Here is a 17,546-nt window from a genome sequence, read left to right as displayed (position 1 = left end):
GAGCCAACAAATGATAAAGTTCTCCAATTATATCCTAAAGGTAAAACCCACTGCAAATTGCACAGCAAAAATCTCTCCAACTGTTATCACTGATCATTAAAAGTCTTCATCTAGGGCAGCCCTGGTGGCTCAGCAGTTTGGCACCACCTTCGGCCCAGGGCGTAATCCTGGAGACCTGGGATCGAGTCCCACGTTGGGCTCCCTGCATGGAGCCTGCTTCTCTCTCTGCCTCTGTCTCTGTGTCCCTCATGAATAAATAAATAAAATCTTTTAAAAAATAAAATAAAATAAAATAAAAGTCTTCATCAGGTTTTCCTCTCTGATTCGGCTTCTTCGGTGAAAATTTTACCAAAATAAGGGGTAACAACAAACTTGTAGAAAGTACGATTGCTAAGAAAAAAAGAAGGGGGACTTTTTAAAAAGATTTTATTTATTTACTTGACACAGATAGAGAGCACAAGTGGGGGGAGCGGCGGGCAGAGGGAGAGGGAGAAGCAGGCTCCCCATGGAGCAGGGCACCCGATGCCATGCGGGGCTCCATCCCAGTTCCCCGGGATCATGACCTGAGCCGAAGGCAGACACTTCACTGACTGAGCCGCCCAGGGGCCCCCAAAGGGGGACTTTCTTAGGACAATTTTTATCATGCCAGGAAATGGCCTTGAAAGAGGAGGAAAACACTGGAGCTTAATTACGGCTTTGATCACGTATGTGCTGTGTCCCTTGGACAACAGCATTGAGAGTGGAGCTCATTTCCTTATGGTTTTCTGAAGCGTGTTGTATTATATGCACATGTTGCTATGTGGTAGAAAGAGGCGGAAAGTGCAAACACGACAAGGGCCACTGATTACGTACCTTCAAAGACATCGGCAGTGACCGAGGGATGTACATTACATTCCTGAGTTCTACGCGGTTTCCTGGATGGTGTTAAGAGTGTGCTGTGAATGTACTCAAGAATTCCATCTCCAATACAGGCCAGGATGTCTTCCCACGCTCTGACCTCTCGGTTGCATCCCCGACTTCTACACAAAGCTCGTTCTCACAGAGCAAAGGAAAGATGGGCTGCGTAAATAAAACCCAAACCCAGTGGAATCTGAAACAAGTACCAGTGGCATAAAGAAATCTCTGAACATATTCATAAGGAGTGTTTCTTTATGGCACTTTTCTGTGTGGCGGGGACAGCGCCAAAGCTGTGCCACATTCTGAAACTGTTGCTATGGCAAAGCGTCTTGTTTTATTGACTATGGAGCACATTGTTGTGTTTAAGTCATGTAAATGATGGGGACACAAAGGAGAGGGCCCACAGCAGCCCCCCGCTCAATCACGACAGCACTGGGGTCTCTCCCCCTTGACACATGCCATTTATGCAGCATGGGAAGGCATTTCTCTCAGAAAGGCCCACTCCCTGGGTGCTGTGGACTGGTCTTTGGAGACATTTGTGAGATCTCCACATCTTTCAGAATCGATTCTGCAGGGGAAAAGAATACACAATGATGAAGCCCTTGCTTTGCTTTCAGGGCCAGGATATGTCTATGGAAATTTTGCATTTTCTACCTTAGGAACACGTTTTTTGTAGCCAGGCTGCCAGTCCTGTCTCATATTTCAACTTTCTATCGGGTTCTGTCGCTTAGAAGGCATGGTAGGGGAGTTCCTCTTTTGTCTCCCACTTATATCTCAAATATGTGTTCTTAATTAAGTATTTCACTGCAGTATCAATTCACACTGATTAGATGTCATTACAGAAACAAAATATGCAGAATTCATTTTAATAACGCCTGCCACCTCTGAGGAAACAATAAGGATTTAATTTAATGATCTAAGTGTTGTTTAAAAGCAACGCGGAGTTAAAAGATAGTAATATATTTGGAAATGGAGCTTATTAGTATTTTCAGATACAAATGTAAGCTAAAATGCGCTATTATCTGGGTTTCAATACTTGTAATTAAAGAAACCCCCAACACTTAAGGCAACACTTGTTTACATGTGGAATCAAATGACACCCTTTAATAATAAAAGCTTGATCCAATGGAAACGGTTTCAGTTGTGACACTTGAAATTTGATAATTTGTGAGCTGTGATAATTTGTAGCCCAATTTCTATGAGACCTTTCACCATTAAGAAAATCCACTTTGGTGGCTCAGTTGGTGAAGTGTCTGCCTCCGGCTTGGGTCGTGATGCCAGGGTCCTGGGATCGAGTCCCACGTTGGGGGAAATCCCTGCTCAGCGGGAAGTGGGCTTCTCCCTCTCCCCTCTCATGCTCTGGCTCATTCTCTCGCTCTCTCAAATAAATAAATAAAATCAACTTAAAGAAAATCGATTTCTGATAGTGCTCTGTAAATGCCGATTTTCACATTTTGGTACCCTACACACTTTACAAAGGAGGAATGTTTATCCACTGGGGGAAGCTACATGCAGGGTACACAGGGAATCCTGTACTAGCTGTGCAGTCTGTTGTGTTTTCTAAACTGTTTCAAAATACAAAGAAAATAATAGAGGAAAAACTCTATTTTTGATGCAGAACAAAAATGTATTTTTCCAGCTTGTACTTTTGGAGGAATGTGTTGTCTCAGCGAAGCTTCGATGATTACAATTACAGAGCCATGTGCTACATTCTTCCCAGCACTTGAGCTGGTGTCTGGAGTCAAAGGGGTTTTGGACAATGAGCTAACTTTCTCAAGAAAAATTCTATTTACCCCCACATTTTCAAATCATTCATTCTGTAAACAATTATAAAGGAGAGATCTATTTCCTTTTACTGCTTCAGATGCTTTTCCAGTAGTTATTAAAAGAGTATTTACGGGGGCTCCTGGTTGGCTTAATCGGAAGAGCGTGTGAATCTTGATCTTGGGGTCACAAGTTTGAGGCCCACGTTGGGTGTAGAGATTGCTTAAAAATAAATAGATAGATACACTTTAAAATAGTATTTACAATTCCCACAGACCTGGTTGCTCTCACTTCCTTTAACTTTCTTGTTCTCTGTTAAAAAACTTGGTTAAAATCACAATTTGGGGGACACCTGGGTGGCTCAGTGGTTAGTTGTCTGCCTTTGGCTCAGGGCGTGATCCAGGGGTCCTGGGATTGAGTCCCATATTGGGCTCCCTGTGGGGAGCCTGCTTCTCCCTCTGCCTATGTCTGCCTCTCTCTATTGTGTCTCTCATGAATAAATAAGAAAAATCTTTAAAAAAAAATCGCAATTTTGCATTTCTCCCCTTCCAGGGTGAAGTTCAGGGTTTAATACAAGGACTATAAACATATCACAAACCAAAATTATATCTAATGTAAATGTCTAAATATAATCGAAATGTCTGCTCATATTTCATATGGGGTGGAGTAGGGGGAGGTGTGTAATTATTCAATGTCAAGATCAAGAGGAACATAGGGATCACCTAAATATTAACATTAAACATACATATATTGGATATTTATAATACATACTGCTGGCTATGCAATAATGTCTTTGCATTTCCATGGCACTCTTTAAGGGACCGTGATAGCACACATCTAATTTTACCCTAATATAATTCGGGGAGCTTGCTAGAGGTTACTGCCATTATTCTCACTGAGAAAATGGGCGGCTAACTTCCGAAGAGGTCCAGCCTTTGGTTTACTTTTGTCCGGCATGCTCATGGGGAGGTTGCAGACAAACACTCAGATTTCACAACCTTGCTCATGATACTTCATTTGGGGTCACATTCTCTACGGCCATGCCCGTGCTTAAATTGGCTTGTTTGATATCTCCAGTGGTGCCATTTGGAGAACATGTTTAATCAAAATGATAACAGGAGTTAGTGATCTCTTTTGAAACCATAACAAATAAAAGCACTTGATGAATGACCTAGAACACTGGCCTCTGCGTACCCACCGTTTTCTTTTCTTCAGTGATAGCTTCACTGGCATCTAATTCTCCTATCATATGATCCACTCATTTCCTATGTACAAGCCAGCGTTTTATTCGTATATTCACAGAGTTGTGCGACTATCACCACCATCTAGCTTTAGAAGAGGCTCATCTCCCATTAAAAGAAAACCTAGTATCTACTGGCAATCACTCCTTACTCCTACTCCCAGCCCTCGACAACCACTCATCTATTTTCTGCCTCTGTGGATTTATCTACTCTGGACATTTCATACAAATGGGATCATACAAGACGTGATGCTGTGTGCCTGGCTTCTTTTACTTAGTCTGGTGCGGCATCTATTAGTACCTCATTCCTTGTCGCTGGATGAGATTCCATTGTACGGATACACTACATTTCATTTATCCACTCATCAGTTGATGGACATTTGGGTTGTTCCCACTTGTTGGCTACTATCCTTGATGCTATTATGAGCGTTCACGCACAAGTTTGTATGTGGACATATATTTTCATTTCTCTTGGGTATATACCTAGAAGTGGAATTGGTGGGTCATATAGTAACTTTATGTTTACCTTTTTGAGGAACTGCTGGACTGTTTTCAAAGTGGTTATACCATTTCACCTCCCACCAAAAAATCCCTTTGCTTAATCCAAATTGACAAAGTAACTCTGATGGTCTGGCCAGTGGTAAGGTAGGAGAGTGTATATGCTTCACCATGATTTCAGAAAACTGATCAGGAATTAAAATGGAAAACAAGGGTGGAGGACAGTAGAACATGTAACTCTTGATCTCAGGGCTGTGAGTTCAAGCACCACGTTGGGTGTGGAGCCTCCTTAAAAAAAAAAAGCAGGGGATGCTCCTGGGTGGCTCCCCAGTTGAACACCTGACTTGGTTTTGGCTCAGGTCGTGATCTCAGGGTCGTGAAATCAAGCTCCGACTCAGGCTCCCTGCTCAGCAAAGAGTCTGTCTGGGATTCTCTCTTTCTCTCCCTCTGCCCCTCCCCCTGCTCAGGCATGCTCTCTCTCTAAAATAAATAAATAAATTCTCTTTTAAAAAGGAAAACAAGAAAATTCAGGATGCGTTTCTCAATCCTACATGTAGACTATGAACTACCTAGCAGTCAAACAGAAACTCTCAAAGTAGGCATCTGCTCTACCCTCAGGAACCCCTGAAGAAGTGGGGGATATTTGAACTGGTTTTTATCGCTTTTCAGTTTTCAACAGCAAGAGATAGTCTTGGCTATAAAGACATCCATGCAAAAGCCCTCACACCTGCTTCTTGCCCATAGACACATAGCTATTTAATAAAAAAAACTCCAAATATGTTTGAATAAACCTTTTATAATCTCAAGGATTCTTAAATTTCTAGACAGGGATTAATACAGACCCTGGCTTTCAAGGCAAGCTGGGACACCTTTTGGAATTTAAAACACGTGCTTGGCCCCTGACAAACCGAGTAGTAATCAAGGTGAGTTAGCTTGTTTCTTTTATGCACAAAACTAGCCACACTCTGACTAGCTCTTTCTATGTGGCCAACAGGGTGCATGCTAGAAGAGGGATGGGCAAGTTTCCTGGGCTGGCGCTGCTGGACACCTTGATTCTTATAATATCCATCAGTTGGTGCTTTCGACTAGTTCTTATCCATGACCCATGTGGCCTGATTTCAGCTAAGCCGGTACAAAGCTAGAAGGGAAAACTGCGTGGGATGTTTGTCTCATTCCATTGTCTCCCCCCTGCCTTTGCCCCCTACCCCATGTCACTCCCAAGCGTGATAACCAAAGCTTTGATGGAGGAACAATCTCAAGCAGGGATAGCTAGCAGGTGTTGAGTGAACTTGGAAGAGATGGAGAGGAAGAAGGAATGAGGCAAGAGAAAAGAAGAGAGCAAAACAGGGAAAGAGCCTGTCGTGAGACAAAGGTCAAAAGTGGGGAAGGGTGGCAGAGAACACGAAGACAAGAGAGATGCGTGCTCGGGCTGAAGGGGTTAGCAAACGATGCTCTCCTGGGGTCACCCCACTTTCCCACCCAGGGCCCCGCATCCTGGGCCTGTGCAATAATTCACTGGTCATGCCCAAAGTGAGTTCACAGAAGACTTCCAACCTCAGCAGGAGTTACCAGTGGTTTAGAGATTCACAAACTGACACCGAGACACAAGAGGACCTTGACAAATGGCAATAGCATATTACTAAGCGGACAGAAGAAATCCCTGTCTGGTTACAGAGGCGCACACAGAGAGGAAATCAAGTTATTTTTTCAGGAGGGAGACGAAGAAAGCTGGTCAGCCCATGAACAGCAAGCCCTGAGTGAGTCAGTCCAACACGGAGTGAGTCCAACACGGAGGCACACTGAAGTACGAGGCCAGCTCCCGAGGAGAGCGGGCCCTTCAAGCTATTTCAGAGTTCTCTGCCTCGTGGAGCTCTGCGATTCAAGAGGGGTGTGGGGAGCTTGGGAAGAGTTGGCGGAAAAGTCACAAAGACAATCAAAGGGTTGAAGAAAAGGACCTGAGGGGAGAGAGTCAGGGAGCTGGAAAAAGTCAACCTGAAGAAGAGAAGGTGGGGGAGATCATTTCCCTATGGTCCTCAGGTCCCTGAGGAGCTTTTCATGGGTGAGCGGGCGGCCTGTTCCCCATTTCCACCACCGAGGGACAGAGGCCAGAGGCCCAAACGTGCAACATTTTTTAACATCAGTTAAATCTAAGGGATTTCCTGACCTGAGGAGGGTAAACAATGAAACGTGCTCCTGGCCGTGGATGGGATTAAGGACTACCCTTCCCTAGCGTCTCAGAAAATACCGAAGATTCTCCCATGTTCGAGACTGGGATGCTTTACAGACCTTGCCTGGAGTTGGGGGAAGGATGGGAAGGAACAGGGGATGCGTCCCAGCATTCCACAACACACTCCGGTACTTCTGTTTTTTACCTCAGACTCAAGTATTCCTCACTTGCCTGGCCAGATTCCTCACGTGTCTAGTCCCATTGCAGGACCCAGAACATCTTGCCTGGCAGACCCCTTGGAGACACAGCCATTTTGTGAAAGGGGGCACTGGAAAATATCTTTTGAAGGGTGGGAATTTCTTAAGAAAAAAAAGTCAGCTAAACCAGACTCACAGGGGTGGGGGTGGGGTAAAGCACCTCGGAGTGCATGCTGGGATTAGGGCTAATTAAGATGTTGACTGAATCTATGCTAATCATGTCCCACCAGACTCTGCTGGATTAGTATGTAAATTGGTAAACTCTGTTCTGAAATTGCCCTACCAGCTGAGGTCTAATTACTGACTAGACATAACAAATAATAATGGGATTTGTATTTTAGGATGTTTAATTATGGAAATACGCGTCTGGAAAAAATACCAGTTGTATCGCACAGAAAGCAGATTCATAAGGTTTTACCAAAGGGTTATGAAATTTTACACCTTTGAGAAGAGCACGATGAACTGGGCTGGCTGGGGGGTGTCCTTTCAGAGATCTAGCATCGGGGAAGGGGGACCAGAATCACAAGGATTAATTCGCTGCTTGAGTAATTTCCCCAAAGCTTCTCAAAGACTAATTGTTTCATTGCTGATACACAGCATCTTGTGAGCTTTTAGTTCTATCACCGAAAGCACTGGAACTCATCCACGAAGAATAACCCAGATGCTATGGATTTAGCGCAGCTACCCAGTCGTAGCATGCATTCAAATGGAATTAAAAGCAACAGGCCAACAATCTTTGTAGGAAATTATGCTCCTAAAATGGTTGTTCTTCACCAAAATTATTCTCTGACACTGAAAGCATTAAATTTATATTTCAGAAAATGGTTAGTCCAATTCTGGAGCCAGAGAGTGTATTTCATGGTTTTAGAGAAAAGCAGCTTGAGCTCTAGAATTCACTGAATGGGCACCTTGGGACAGAAACTTCTTTGCAACCATTAATTGCATCATTCTGTGACCCTGTCGGAAAAGTAACGAACATAGGAAGAGTTACAGAGTTTGGGACAGAGTTGTAATAGTGGCCTCTATTTGCCCACCATATTGGTATATCTTACATAAATTTCAAGGCATATGGGTGATCATTAAATCTTTATTAGGTTTTACATCATAAAATAAATTATTCATGTTATTCTAATATATACTGATATCTTTACAGCCCTTCTGCCTACATTTAGCTAAACAAATCTCATTTGCATATCATTTTTATTTTAATTTAGGACAGTTTTGTTATGAAAATATAAGGCTTAAATGCCTATTATGTTCCAATTACGTGCCAATTTCCCACACTCTTCCAGGGTCTATACAGTGCCTTACAAATGAGAGAAATTTCACATAATTAACAAAGATGGAGGATTTCCTTGGACGCATAAGAAGTTTTTGAATGTTTGCTCTTGCTGTTAGGCGGCAAGAGGATAGGTATTATCAAATACAATTCAGTAAGAAAGCTTGTGTTTGCAGTAGCTTCAAGCCTCTATGTATTTGAAGTTACACATGCATATGAAAATTAAATTTGTTGACCGCTTTACTTTGAATCAGTGAAAACAAAGCGTTAACTTCTCCTTGCCGTGCAGAACCCTAGGGGGGAGCAGCTCACCATTACTGTGACCCGAGGGTATCTAAACTTTGCAAAGGAAATTCATTGAATAATAATTTTTAATTGAGAGCTCAGGCTATTTGTCTTTGTGGATCTTATTGGCATGTTGATAGCTGTTTATTTAGGTTTCAACTATGGACTTTAGCTTCTTTTTTCATTAGTCTTAAAAATGTAAGACAGGCTAGATTATGCTTGATTCCCTGACAGTGGAGGAGAAAATCGGAACAAATTTTGCCTTCCCATATGATACTGAGCTCTCACCTTTGAGCGTTGCTATTAAGCTTGCATGATGACATCCTCCTGTAGGCAATATATCACTGAAAACATTATTTTAAATGCTATTTCCCAATGCCCAAAGGCACCTGTCAGCAATTATACATTATTTACTATTAAAACTAATCATGACCTACTCGAAGCATTGAACCCAGGGTCAGAAACTCTGGGATGATAATTCTAGCTCTGTCCCCTTCTTGTCATGAGTTTTGGGAGATGCTGACGTGGGGTTAGAATGTGGGGAAGGTTCACTGGAAGTGTTTTGCCAACACATATGCAAGCAGAATGTAAGCCTGAACAGATGTCATCTTGAATGTAAATCTCCCAGCTATTGGCTAGCAAGCTATTGGAGAATTCTCACATTTTCTGGAATTCTCACTTTGAGGCAAATTATACAATCGCAGAGAATTTTTTCAACAAATGGGCTTTGAAATCCCTTCTCATTAAAGCAAACTGCAGATCATCTTGATAAATAGGAATATTGGTTCCAAAATGTGCCTACCTTCAGTCATGGGGATATAAGCAAACTCTCCCAGTTTGCTGTTCAAGTGGAAAAATATCATCACCGGTGGCTCTGAGCATCCATCTTAGCTAAGTGGGTTGAGTGGCGTGCGAGCAAGTCTTCCAGGCTAAAGGGCAGAAGCCAGGAGTTCAAGTCTGACTGTGCCATTCTCTGAGACTCTCGTTCCATCGCGAAGGGGAGCCTTTCTAACGAGAATTGCAAGGGACAAATGAAATCGGATGTATGCCCAACACACAGTGGATACCAAGTAATTGTTGAACAGATATCTGGTAGAAAAGGTTAAACAGATCTAAATTGTTCTGTCACATAAATTAAGAAGCAAATTTAAGGGGCAAGTTTTCATATCTTCTGAGAGATGTAGCCATAAAAGAAGAAAAAGAGACCACGTTCCCATCAATAATATCTTTTGGTATTTGTCATCTAATGATGACGTGTGTGTGTGTGTGTGTGTGTGTGTGTGTGTGTGTAATATAGAGAACCCACAGGCACATGTTCTATAATTTCACGTTATAACTTCTACAAAGATTATAGAATAGTTTAAAAAAGATAAAAAGAGAATGTAAAAAAGAAGTGTACATATATCTTTCTTTGTAAGGATGATTTTTTTTAAAGACCACCTACAGGCTGAGCCATAGTGAAATCCTCAGGCACACGCTGCTGCTCCACCCAACAGCCCAGGCAACGATAACGATCATGAAGAGCGACCATATCCGAATACCAGAACCTTAAAAAGTATAAACATCATTTTAGGATTCCCGAGGCATTTTAAAATTTTATTTCAAAGTGGTTCTGCCTGGTATATTGAACCCACATCCTCGAAACACACACACGCACACACGCGTAGCAAAGTGAGAAATGAGAGGCTGGGGTGGAAATTTCACTCTGTTGATCATTACATTGTGACCTCAAGCAGGTTCCATAACTTAACCCCTCTCTGCTTCGATTCCTCCATCTGAAAGACCGACGGAGTTTTCTAGCATTGTCACAAGGTTAAATGGGAGAGTGTATAGAAAGTACACAGCACACTGAGCCCTTTGATGGATGCTTGTGATGACCCTGCATCTGGTCATCTCGGCCTTCTCACTGCTTTGCTCTTTCCTGCTCCTTTTAGAAAAGGACTATGTCCCCACTTCAGATTTATCCAGAGGGCCTTGGAACCGTCTCATTGCTGATAGTCTTTTTCATGGTGGCAATAGAGTTTCTCCGTATGGATATAAATTCTTAGAGAGCAGGGGAATAAGATAGTTTTTTCATTTCACCCTTAGGCCTAGTCCAGTGCTCCAAACAAATGTTTTATTTTATCGCAAATGACATGCTGCTGAGGGCCAGGAGTCTGTGGGAATTTGCCTCAGAAAAAGCCACCTTGAAATGTACAAATAGCCCCCATACTAAATATCCCATAAGATTATAATTAGTTGTTAGGCGAGGCAGTGGAGTGTAAGAATTAAAGCCAGGGACCTACCTGGCTTCAAATCCTTCCATTCCCCTTGCAAATTGCTCGAATAACCTCTCTTTGCCTCATTTCTTCATCTGAACAATGGGATGATAATGCTACCAATATCTGCCTAGGTTGGTATGAAGATGAAATGTAATGTGCTTGGAATCAGAGAGAGCACTCCATAAATATGATTTATTTGTTCCTATCATCATTACTATCAGTCTTCACAGATGGATTTTGAACTGTGTGAGCAAAGATATGCTTCTGGCCACCACTGAATCCGCAGCTCCTAGTGCAGTGAGCACACTCCCCAGAGTCACCTACCTTCTCTCCCTCCCATCATGTCATCCATCCAAGTCATTTCCGCCACAGACTCTTTCCTCTCAGCTGTCCTGCCAATGCACTCTAATATCTCTCAAACCCTTCCCTTCTCCCTTCCTCTCAGACTCTGCCACAAGGCATGTTCTCAACTCCTCTCTCCTACGTTCCAGTTGGTGTCCTAGTTGGGCCTCTGTGTCTATAGGGTTCTTTCCATAAGCTTTCTAACACAAAAACCTGATTATTTCTCCTCTCCATTTAAAATCCTTCTGTGGCTCCCCGTTACCTACAAGAGCACGGAGTAAGTAAATACCATGTAGCTCTAAAGAAATATTTTAAAGGGTGTGGGAGTCAGAATAATGGCCTCCCAAAGATGTCTACGTTGTAATTCTCCAAACTTGTGAATATGTTACGATACGTGGCAAACGGGATTTTGCAGATAGTATTAAGGATATTGGGATGGGAGGATTTCCATGGATTAGCTTGGTGGGTCCAGGGTAATCCCAAGAATCCTCAAAAGGGAAAGAAGAAGTCAGGAGAGTCAGACTCAGAGAAGGAGAAGGGTCAGTGGAAGCAGACCTGAGAGTGATGTGGAGGCCACGAGCCAAGGAATGCTGGTGGCCTCTAGAAGCTGGAAAGGGAGGAACAGATTCTCCCCCTGGAGCCTCCAGAAGGAATGCAGCCCTGCTGACACCTTGGTTTTAAACACATTTCAAAAAAATGAAAAATAAAAAATAAACACATTTCAGGCTTCAGACCTTCAGGGCCATAAGAAAGCAGATTTCTGTTGTTTTAGGGCACTCAATCTGTGGTAATTTGTTATAGAGTGATAGAAAACCAGTACACAGGCAATTGGATAGCTAGTGCCGACTAAAGAAATGTGTTGAGGTCAATTGATGGCCAAGCTATGAATGGGCCAGACTAAGGCATCAATACACTTAGAAGTCTCTTTTATTAATGACATGCCATCGTTGCCTTTCTCTCCACCAATGGTTTTAGAAGGATGGCGTGAGATGCCTTTCCCAGGTTTCTACAACCCCATCCTTTCCTCTGCTCCTCCATTGGAGGCTGGAAGCGAAGCAAGTGGGAATGGAGACCCACATCCATACACAAATAGAGGAGGAGACACACTGGTGTCGCAGCTTGCCCACAGACTGGCCTCTGGGCTGGGATGATAACCTGGCCACTCCGGGCCCCAAACCAAAGCAAGATTACTTCTCAGTTCCCCTAACCAAACAAATCACATATGCTGCATTCTATATCCTAACCTAATATGTCGTTTCTACCTTGATGTTTCAAAAGCACTTTTTACACATAAACACATCCAGCACCTGCCCAATCCCTACTTACATCCGTCGGCTGTCAGCTCATAAAGGAACTTGGGGAACAGGCCGAAACTGTCAAGGGAGATTCTCTGGAAGCATTAAAATAAGCTGTAGGGAATTATCAATTGATATGGGATCTGGGGAGAAAGACGGGGTGTTAAGAGAGAGAGAGCAGTACAGACGTAGCTAAAACAGTACTTTTGTGGAGCAGGGGACAGATGTGTGTTGGCTACCCTAACAGTTGCATGACATGATTTCATTTTTTAATTTCCTGGGCTTCAGTGTCCTCATCTTTAAAATGGGCATAATAATACCAATTTGCAGCTCTGTTGAGTAGATTAAATAATAACATGGTTGTGATGAGGCCCAGGCAGTGCCTGCTACGTGGTGGATTCAAGAAACACTCATTTCTTTCCCATGATGCCCTTTCCCCATTGATATCTTTATAAATCATGTACATTACTGTGACATATCATTTAACAAAATAAACATATTTAACCAAAACCATCTAACATAAAAAACTAATATATCAAGGCAAAACATGAGAAGGAATGGTAATTTACAAGCTGTAAAGATCCAGCTTGCTTAAACATTTGGCTCCATATTCTTCCAAGTTGTACAGAGGCCAAATTAATTCACGAGAAATCTCACTTTTGAATTATTTAAATGCCCAGTGATGAGACTAACACACAGCAGGTCCTGTGCAATGTGAGAGGATTATTGATTAACCCAATGCCCAGGTTCTAAGTAGCCAGTAATATATTTTAATGTATCAATAATTCAGGAGAATGAGCATTTTCTGTCGTTGCTGAAACCACACTGGCAACCGAACCGTGTGACCCTGCACAGCAATCGTTAGAGCCTCAAAGCTCATCTGTTCCCTTCTAGCCTTGGCCACCCCTACAAGGAGCCCCACGGAAGTAGAGTTTTCATCTCTCAGGGCAAACGTGGGCCACACTAGTGACACCCAGGCACTCAATAAATACAGGCCAGATGAATGAAAATCTCATAAGGTGGTAGTGCAGAGCAACCAACAAAAGTATTTTAAAAGATCAACCTGGAAAGAAAATCAATTCCAATAAACTTGATGCTCTCAGGCTCAAATATTATGAAGGTAAATAGTCTTCGAAACTGGAACGAGCACGCAGTAGAGAATGGTAAATAACATTGATCAAATCCTGAAAACCTCCCAGGTGTCCTCGGAGTTCGCAGACAAATTGATTAACTGTTATTTCACACTCAGGACCCCCCCCACACACAATTAACAGCCTGCCTTCCGTAAGCAATTCCAAAAGGCAAAGATAAAACTGTTGGGTTGAATTAACATTTTCAGTTGAGGAAGAAGAAACTCAAATGGAGAGGATATCGGCTTTCCCTTTTTTTGTAAAGCATCCATCAGGCAAATAATTAGCTCATTTGAAAGAAAGATCATGTATCTTTTCAGGTGTTCATATTAATATGCACGCAAAGAAGCTATTTAAACAGTCACACACCTTTTAAAAAAAGTCAATCGTTATGAATGAAATAACATTTTTGAATATTCTAATCATCGGGTCATCCGAAGAGTGCAGAATTAAGTAGCAAAAGTTCTCTGGGCCTAACATCAGTGGGAGTTAAAACTGTAGACCTGGGTAACTAGTTGGGGTTGAATCATTATACTCGATCATTGTTTTCATGATGTACAGGTTCAATCGGAATGATCTGAAGTGCAGTATTTGGAATATGTTAAGCTTAGAAACTAAACATCTGCCATCAGAGCTTTGCACAGAGCATGGCTTTTAGTTTTATTTTAATGAGGAAGAGCCACAATGCAGAGAGCCAGCTACATTAGGCAGCATCCAAACTTTCTCTCAGGGGGAAAAACAACAGCAGAGCTCACCACCCACTCCCTGTGGGGCGGGGGAGGGGCCGGCAGGGTTTTGCAGGAATTCGGTCCTGGAGACAACAGCTGTCTGTTGCTTAGATCTTCTCCACACATACTGCAGCTCAGAAGGACTGTGGTAGTTAGTTTGCAGGATAATTTGCCTCATACTGAATTAATGCTTTTCCAAACCATTCAGGCTTAGCTTTCCCATGGTATAATAAAAGGGTATATATACATATAATATCAAATATGTATATAAAGGGCACCCGGGTGGCCCAGTGCTTGAGCATCTGCCTTCTGCCAGGGTTGTGATCCTGGGGTCCTGGGATGGAGTCCCGCATCAGGCTTCCCATGGGGAACCTGCTTCTCCCTCTGCCTGTATCTCTGCCTCTCTCTCTCTCTCTCACGAATAAATAAAAAAGAAATCTTTAAAAAAAGGTATATAAATATATAAATATAAAACAAAATGTGTGTATATACATATATATTTGTGTAGGATTTTATATATACATACATAAAATAAATATATTTATGTATAAATACATATATAAAATACAAAACACTTATAAATGTATAAATATATATATGTAAAATCCCACAGAAACACCAAAATCAATCCAGAAAATACCAAAATGGGATCTTAGGGAGTAATCTGTGCCAAATAAGATTTGGCAAGCTGCGTCCTTGAAAATGCTGAAGGAGACGGGGTACCTAAACTTTCTGATTCCCAGTGGCTTCCTCATTTCTTCTTTCCAATCAGAACACTGTCTGAGGAACACATTGAGAATATATACTTCTACGCGACTAACTCAAAATTTCCTTTTCCTCATTTTAGTGGCCCCCCTCTCCCCTTATCTCACCCTGTCTGGAACTTACTTTGGAGACTATTCGGTTTATTAGCAGTGCTTTGGGTCTGCACAGCCCTAGTTACGAAACAGGTGAAACATGCATGCTGCAGGAAACAGACAATTTGGAATTTTCCAGAAAGGCCCGATTTTCTCCCCCCCTCCCCCACGCAGTCGCACCTCCAAATTGATCCAATTTAGATATAAGCCCTTTAAAAACATGATGATCCGATAAATAGGCGCATTCCTACACAGAGTACAGTTTCTGCGCGTGCATAGGCTTTGTTGAAGTCAGTTGTTCGAAAGTGATGCTAATCAAGTTTGGGAAAAGTAAAATGATGCTCCGGCTACCGGTCCTTTGTGCGGGGACACAGCGCCGTTCTCATACGTTAGGCAGAGACAATGCAGGATGTCCCCAGAATCGCCCACCAATTTCCCTTCCTTCCAACAAGGGCCCTTTTAATAAAGCAATTATCGTAGCATCTCAGAAGAGGAAAAGCCAAACAAGCAAACAGGAGCCTTACCAGCGTCTCCTAGGGCAGACGAAGGGAAACAGCCCCCCGGCGGCTCTAGGCCAGGGACCTGGGTTGCTTGAGTCACTTGAGCGAAAGGACCAAGACAGCTGAAGTCTTCCTTCCCTCTGTTTGGTTTCTCCCCAGCAACCTCTCCCGGGATTTTTCTCACAAAGCACTCTCCTACTCTCTAATCCTCTCACAAGGAAAACCAGCACACACACCAGATGACTTCTGCAGAAGCGCCCCCCCTGGGGAGCGGCGGGGAGGGGGCCGGACGGGCTCTGCTCGCTTTAATCCCTGCGGCGAATCCTCGCGGAGGCTCCAGGCCTCCGTGCTCCCCGGGGACAGGACAGACCTGGTACCGAACCCGGGACCAGGACGGCTCCCTGGCAGGCCATGGGATGAGCATTCTGAGCTTCCCACCCCGCCAACACACACGCACACGCAACCAGGCAGGGCCTCCCAGGGATGGGAAAGGTGGCTCAGCCTCAAACTTCCTGCCACTCGGATACCTCTGTACACCCCCTCCCAGGACAGAACTCTTGCAAAACAAGTTGTGCCGAAATCAGCTAGAAGCTGCCCGGGTTCACCCAGCGCTTTGAGCCCTTGACACTTTAGAGCAGCTGCTTGCTTGGAATTTGCCCCCCACCCCCAAACTGAAGACAAACCAAAACGCAAAGGAGAGGCCCACTATTAAATATGAAAACGTGGGTCTGCACGCTCTCTCAAAGATGCTGCGAGTGACCGTCTTTACAAAATTTCGGTTTGGAAAAATCGTGTCCTAAGAAACAGCAAAGAAAAGTAAATTGCTGAGCTGTAAGGCATGACCCTTTCTAAGATTTACAGTTTACCTGCTCTTCCCAGAGGACAGGGTTCGCCCTTGTATTTCACGGCGATAGTCACACCTTGTAAATCCAAATCCCCTTCTCACTGAAGACAAATGTCTTACATACAGTTCAGATAGGCTATAATCAATCCGGAATGGGCCCCTCTCCCCTCAAGATTTAAAAAAGAAGACTTACCTTCCTATTACATCATTTAAACCCCCGCAACGAATAAATCAAAGAGGAGACAAGCAGATGGCACAGTTCTACATTTTGCAATGAGGGCTGTTTGCCTTGGAGTCATTATTTCTAAGGAGACGCTGCTGTGCTCGTGTCTCTGTTCGGCAGCATGCCATTTGGGCCTTTGAAACAAAATGAATCGGCTTCACACCACCAGCTCTACCACATACTAACACTTCAGAATGCCCAAACTGGGGCACGCCGCCTCTTTCCGTAGTGACCCTGCACAGAATCAGAGGTGACGGTTTGATGGATGAGTTTCCCAAGAGACAATGCAATCTGTGACATCACGGTTCTGTGTGCACCCCCTACCCCAGGCCGCCATCCAGCCTTTCCTCTCTCAAAAGAAAACTGCCTCTGCTTGGTGACAATGCCATCTCCATAGCAAACATGAACCTGGGATGCATGGCAAATGCTGTAACTTCTCTGTCCTTAACTTCTGTTTTCTGATTCTGCTTTGCTGGGGGTAATAGACACAGGGCAAGGTATGAATATACTGGGTAGAGAATGAGGCAAAACCAGACAAAAGTGCAGGACTCAATATCCTCAGTAACCTACAAAAGGGACATTTTGCTTGTTTTTTATATCACCATTAAACGCTCACACAATGATACTAAGATCTTTCTGTTACATGTGATTTAAGGGATTTTGCATTAAAATCGGATGTAAGCAAACACAAAGATTTTAAGTGTCTGTATAAAGACTTTCAGACTTAACTGGAACTCATTTAATATCACAGTTTTCTTGACCAGAAAAGATTTTCCTTCTCTGCATTATCAACCAATATATAGCTCTTGAATTGACCTTGGCCGTTTTGCTCTATTCCATGTCTTAGTTATTCTCTGTACTAGCATGCATCACCCATCGTAACATTTAAAATAATACTTGGGAAATCCAATCGCACACTGAATACAAACTTATTGCAAATAAAAGCTCTCCTATCTTTATGACTCACATCGTCACCTTT

At 43.1% G+C, this 17,546-nt stretch overlaps 1 protein-coding gene and 1 long non-coding RNA gene across 5 annotated transcripts in view; one reads left to right on the top strand and one right to left on the bottom strand.

The window, feature by feature from the left end:
• MID1 (midline 1) overlaps positions 1–17,546 on the bottom strand; it is a 352,594-nt gene that overhangs the window by 192,499 nt on the left and 142,549 nt on the right. Inside the window, exon 1 of one of the 3 annotated variants that reach the window (XM_072817547.1) lies at positions 15,525–15,907. The exons of the other annotated variants lie outside the window; for them this stretch is intronic. The gene's annotated coding sequence lies outside the window, so the exon portion shown is untranslated. Of the gene's footprint in view, positions 1–15,524; positions 15,908–17,546 lie in introns of those variants that run through there. 3 annotated transcript variants of the gene reach the window in all.
• LOC140628301 (uncharacterized) overlaps positions 1–17,546 on the top strand; it is a 70,791-nt gene that overhangs the window by 15,761 nt on the left and 37,484 nt on the right. The window lies entirely within an intron of this gene.

This window comes from Canis lupus, chromosome X (genome assembly GCF_048164855.1).
Source record: "Canis lupus baileyi chromosome X, mCanLup2.hap1, whole genome shotgun sequence".
NCBI classification, from domain to species: Eukaryota; Metazoa; Chordata; class Mammalia; order Carnivora; family Canidae; genus Canis; species Canis lupus.
Note: the sequence above shows the minus strand (reverse complement) of the source record. Positions and strands in the feature narration are given on the sequence as shown.